Below are 6000 nucleotides of genomic sequence, written 5' to 3' on the forward strand. Positions count from 1 at the left end.
TTTATAGACTAGCTCCTTTTCTTCTTTTTTTTTTCCAATGACATTGACTTTTTTTTTAATTTTTATTTATTTATGATAGTCACACACAGAGAGAGAGAGAGAGAGGCAGAGACACAGGCAGAGGGAGAAGCAGGCTCCATGCACCGGGAGCCTGATGTGGGTTCGATCCCGGGTCTCCAGGATCGCGCCCTGGGCCAAAGGCAGGCGCTAAACCGCTGTGCCACCCAGGGATCCCCGACTTAGATACTTCTTAGTGGTTTATAGTTTATGTGTGTGTTTGTATTAGTAAGATGATACTTTGTTTAAAAAAAATATCCCAACTTGGGGCTCTTGGGTGGCTCAGCAGTTGAGTGTCTGCCTTTGGCTCAGGTCACGACCCCGTGGTCCTGGGATCGAGTTCTGCATCGGGCTCCCCACAGGGAGCCTGCTTCTCCCTCTGGCTACGTCTCTGCCTCTCTCTGTGTCTCTCATGAATCAATAAATAAAATCTTAAAAAAAAGAAAAAAAGGGAAAAAGAAAAACAGGATCCTCGGTTTCTCAGTCAGTTAAGTGCCTGCCTTTGGTTCAGGTCATGATCTTCAGATCTTGGGATTGAGCTCCTTGTCAGGTTTCCTGCTCAACGAGGAGTCTGCTTCTTCCTCTGCCCCTAACCCCACTTATGCTCTCTCTCTCTCTCCCTCAAATAAATAAATACAATCTTAAAAAAAAGAATGTTGAAAAACTTGTATCTGTCTTCCTAGTAAGATTTTAGATTAAAGGAAAAAATAAATTTCAAAGCTAATATTATTTCTCAGTTCCTCTGTACAAGAAACAGCTGGGCTTTTTTTTTCTTTTAGAAAGAGAGGACTCCCCCCCCCCCCCATATCAAAATAATACCAGTAGAAGTAATATTTTACTCTCCTTTTCATGGACATTAAGGAGCCTCTGGTAGTTATTTCAGATTCACGATGCCTAAAGATGTGTATCAGTAAATATAAAACACCCAACAGTAGGCTTATTCAGCTGTTCTTAAAGGAGCTCTGTTTGTATTCAAATCTTGTAACAGCCCAGTTTGTCTTGAAGATTTAAGATGAACAACTCAAAATTCATCCTCCTCCTTCAGTAGAAATAAAAGTGACTCTGATGGTGCTGAAAGCATAAACACAGTGCATAAGCTTGTTTGCTTAATTAATGACTGTGCCAGAGACACCCTCCACCCCTCCTAACCTTTGCCTTCCCCAATTGGTGCGTCCTTGAGGCTCTTTCTCTCAGTAGATCTCCTTGGGCAGTGCTCAGCAGACCCTCAAAGCTCCCCTGGGGTGGGTGGGCTTCACCTAACTTTAGCATTGCTAAAGAGGCAATACCTGCTGGGGGGTTAGCGCACCTGGATCAGCACACCTAAGGTCCCTGGCTACATGGGGTAGGAGCTTCAATCTGTCCTCCACTGGCAATTAATATGAGGAAACAGAAGGTGACTGGGAGTTCACAGTGCTCCTGTGTGCAGTAGGGTGCTCTGAGATAAAGCTGGACCATTCTGGAGTCCAGCTGGTGCTTCCCTGAGGGCGAGCAGTTGTCAAGGTGTGTGGAGGGAGCTTCAGATATTCCTTCTCCCACCCAGGATCTGGCCGCTTGACCTAAACTGGTTAGAGCCCACGTTGAAGACGCAGGCAAAAATCCACCGGTTATCGTGGTCCAGTTCTACTGGTGGCCCAGGAAGGGTGCTGGCACTCTGGGGACCCACCTGCCTAAGGGTTCCTTAGGAAGGACCTCTTGGTAACTAACAGTGGCAGAGATGCAGCTATCCGGGGACCAAGCTGAGAAGGAAGGTCAGAAGCAGAGGCTAGGAGCCCAAAATGTGTTGCTGCCCCAAGGTGAGGGAGAGAGAGGGAGAGAGAGGGAGAGAGAGGGAGAGAGAGAGAGAGAGAGAGAGGAAGCCACTGGCCTCGTCCAGAGACATACCCGCAAAGTGCACAATGTCAGTCTCTATCCAGGCACTTCCATCCTTAACCAGGGAGCTGAAGAGACGCATATGTGACCTGGAGGGAATAATAAGGTAAGGAAAGGGGGGAAGTCCCCTCTGCCCAATAGATCCTGCTCACCCTGGCCTTGGGCCACAGACACACTCCTGAGGCTTGAGCTTCCATGGTTGCCTGGACCTGCATCTCTTCTCGTGAAGAAGAGGACCCCTGGGGAGCCAGGTCCTCAGGCAGCACCTCTGGACTGTGAGCCTCTTGGGTCGTTCACCTGGCCACTCTTGCATCACCTGTCCTCTCCCACCCTCCCCCTCCAGCAAACAGTTTCCAGGATTCTTGCCTTTGTACCTCTGTTCTCTCTGGGAACAAAAACAGGCTGGGGCTCTTCTGCATGTGCAACATCCCCTGGACTCCACTAAAGGCAGAAGTGACCCAAACCTCCTCCTCTTCCTCTTCCTCCTCTTCCTCTTCTATACCTGGGCCTGGCTTTTGTGAGTGTTTGAAGTGAGTGTTTGAAGCTGCCTTTCTCCCATCCTTGTCAGCACCCCTCCTACTGTGAACTCCATGAGGTCAGAGGTCATATCTTACTCACTTTTTTCTTTGGATATCTCCTCCCCCATTCCTCCACCCCAAACAGGCTTAGCAAAGCCCCCCCCCCCCCCCATACAGTAGGTACTCAGTTAATACTTAGTGAGCCGAAGCAGGAAGGCAAGGACGTTCTTCTCCGAGAGTTTGGATGATGTCCAGCGGCCTCTTTACCCTTGCTCCCCAGGTCTCCAGGTGCAGGTGGCTGTGTGCAGGGCAAGGCCCCTCTGCGTCCCCAAGGAGAAAGCCCCCCTCCCCCAAGGTGAGAGAAGGGGGTGGGATGCAAGGCATGCTCTCAGCTGGGCTGTGGCCGCTGCCCTAGCAGGCTTTGCTCCTAGCCCAGCTGGAGAACTGCCGGTCCGCCTGAACCCGGAGCACCCATAGGGGTGGGGGTGGGGGGAGCACTCTGCTGGCCCCCCGTTGTGGCATTCAGCGGCTGCACCCCAGCATCCTCTCCAGTCGGATCTCAGCCTTGGATTCTGGAGGCTGCCCTGCAGCTCCGTCCACGTTGGCCTCCAGCCTCAGAAGGGGCTCGGGGCGCCCCTGACACCGGGGCAGGCTTCACCCGCTTAAAAATAGCAGAACTTTCTTCAGCCGAAGAGGGTTTGCACTCCAGGATTCCGCCTCCAAGACCTGACCCTCCGGACCTAGTAGTGATGGAGGGGAGGGAGGGAGCTGGAAGCGGGCAGGAGTGGAAAGGACCCCTTTTGTTTTGCCGGGGAGCTCTCAACGCTCCCCCCGCCCCCCCAGCCCCGAAGCCCATTCTGAGCTTTGGGCGCCACCTGCTGGCCGCCGGGCAGGACTGGACGGAGAGGACCTGCCTGTGCCCAGAGAGCGCGGAGAAGAAGGCCCCCGAACCCCCCACCACCCCCGCTGGCCTAGGAGCTGCGGCCACTTCCGCCCAGGGGACCCTGGTGCTGGATGCGCCTTGGGCGCCATCGGGTCCACGTCCTTAGCGGACAGGACAGACAGTCGCTAAGTCCAGCTCATCTTGTGTTTCTCATTTGCAGACCGTCTTCTGTCCCTGTCTAGACCCTCTGCACAGCCATCCTCCGCCTTCAGCAAAGACCTCATGCAGCATCTCCATGAGCTAAGTACTCTCCAGTACGTGATGTCGCTAACATCCTCAAGACACAGTGGCGAGGAAGGTGGTGGGGTTTGTTTCGCAAGTAGGGGCGGGCGGGGAAGGAGGCTGCCCCTTACCTCAAGGCAGGTTTACTCTTTACAAAGCCTGGAGGTCTGCCATCCTCCTTCCTGCAAGGCAAAGTCACAGATCCAGCCCATAAACCGTTAAACGAAATACTTTCTTCTATCTTGACAAATATTTCTTCGCATGGCCGGAATGAAAACCCGAGAAAACCAATGGGAAAGGAGATGGTCTGCAACATACGAGAGGCGCTTGGATTTAACTATGATTGAGACCACAGGACGAGATCCTGACCCTTGGGCTGGCAATGTTTGCATCGGTAATAAAATTAAGACACCCTTAAGAACTAAATTATTAGGGGGGTGGGGCAAGATGGTGGAGGAGTAAGGTCCCCAAGTCACCTGTCCCCACCAACTACCTAGATAACTTTCAGATCATCCTGAAAACCTACGAATTCGACTTGAGTTTTTTTTTTCTTTTTTTTCGACTTGAGATTTAAAGAGAGAACAGCTGGAACGCAACAGAGAGAAGAGTTTGCGCTTCTCACAAGTACAACTCGTTTCTGGCCACTCTGCACTGAGCAAAATGACTAGAAAGAAGAACTCACCACAAAAGAAAGAATCAGAAACAGTACCCTCCGGCACAGAGTTACAGAATTTGGATAACAATTCGATGTGAGAAAACCAATTCAGAAGCACAATTATAAAGCTACTGGTGGCTCTGGAAAAAAGCATAAAGGATTCAAGGGACTTAATAACTGCAGAATTTAGATCTAATCAGGCCAAAATTAAAAATCAATTAAATGAGATGCAATCCAAACTGGAGGTCCTAACGATGAGGGTTAACGAGGTAGAAGAAAGAGTGAGTGACATAGAAGACAAGTTGGTGGCAAGGAAGGAAGCTCAGGAAAAAAGAGAAAAACAATTAAAAGACCATGAAGGAAAGGTTAAGGAAAATAAATGACAGCCTCAGAAGGAAAAACCTGCATTTAATTGGGGTTTTAGAGGGCGCTGAAAGGGACAGAGAACCAGAAGGCATATTTGAACAAATCATAGCTGAGAACTTCCCTAATTTGGGGAGGGAAACAGGTATTCAGATCCAGGAGATAGAGAGATCCTCCCTAAAATCAATAAAAACCATTCAACACCTTGACATTTAGTAGTGAAACTTGCAAATTCCAAAGATTAAGAGAAAATCCTTAAAGCAGCAAGAGACAAGAGATCCCTAACTTATATGGGGAGAACTATTAGATTAACAGCAGACCTGTCCACAGAGACCTGGCCGGCCAGAAAGGGCTGGCAGGATATATTCAGGGTCCTAAATGAGAAGAACATGCAGCCAACAATATTCTATCCAGCAAGGCTCTCGTTCAGAATAGAAGGAGACATAAAGAGCTTCCAAGATAGGCAGAAACTGAAAGAATATGTGACCACCAAACCAGCTCTGCAAGAAATATTAACAGGGACCCTGTAAAAGAAAGAGGAAGCCCAAAGAAATAAGACACAAAAACAGGGACTGTATTATGATACTAAATTCATATCTTTCAATAGTAACTTTGAACATGAATGGGCTTAATGATCCCATCAAAAGACGCAGGGTTTCAGACTGGATAAAAAAGCAAGACCCATCTATTTATTGTCTACAATAGACTCATTTTATTTATTTATTTATTTTAGATCTTATTTATTTATTCATGAGACACACACACACACACACACACAGAGGCAGAGACACAGGCAGAGGGAGAAGCAGACTCCATGCAGGAAGCCTGATGCGGGACCTGATCCCGAGACTCCAGGATCACGCCTGAGCCAAAGATGCCCAACCACTGAGCCACCCAGGCATCCTAAGAGACTCATTTTAGACCTAAGGACACCTGCAGCCTGAAAATGAAAGGTTGGAGAACCATTTACCATTCAAATGGTCCTCAAAAGAAAGCAGGGGTAGCCATCCTCATATCAGATAAATTAAAGTTTATCCCAAAGACTAGTAAGAGATGAAGAGGGACACTATATCATACTTAAAGGGCCTATCCAACAAGAGGACCTAACAATCATGAATATTTATGTCCGTAATGTGGGAGCTGCCAAGTATATCAATCAATTAATAACCAAAATAAACACAAAGTTAGATAATAATACACTAATACTGGGATACGTCAACATGGTGCTTTCTACAAATGACAGATCTTCTAAGCACAACATCTCCAAAGAAACAAGAGCTTTAAATGATACACTGGACCAGATGGATTTCACAGATATTTACAGAACTTTACATCCAAATGCAACTGAATACATGTTCTTCTCAAGTGCATAT

The 6000-nt window shown here is 48.2% G+C and overlaps 1 long non-coding RNA gene across 1 annotated transcript; it reads right to left on the reverse strand.

The window, feature by feature from the left end:
* Nucleotides 1–647: 647 nt before the first annotated feature.
* On the reverse strand, nt 648–3254 carry LOC106558811. The gene is made up of 3 exons (XR_005358864.1): nt 2640–3254; nt 1939–2015; nt 648–1128 (listed from the first exon to the last, which is right to left on the reverse strand). It is a non-coding gene; the product is annotated as an uncharacterized LOC106558811 (long non-coding RNA).
* Nucleotides 3255–6000: the final 2746 nt, after the last annotated feature.

The sequence above is a fragment of the Canis lupus genome, chromosome 5 (genome assembly GCF_011100685.1).
Source record: "Canis lupus familiaris isolate Mischka breed German Shepherd chromosome 5, alternate assembly UU_Cfam_GSD_1.0, whole genome shotgun sequence".
Lineage (NCBI taxonomy): Eukaryota > Metazoa > Chordata > Mammalia > Carnivora > Canidae > Canis > Canis lupus.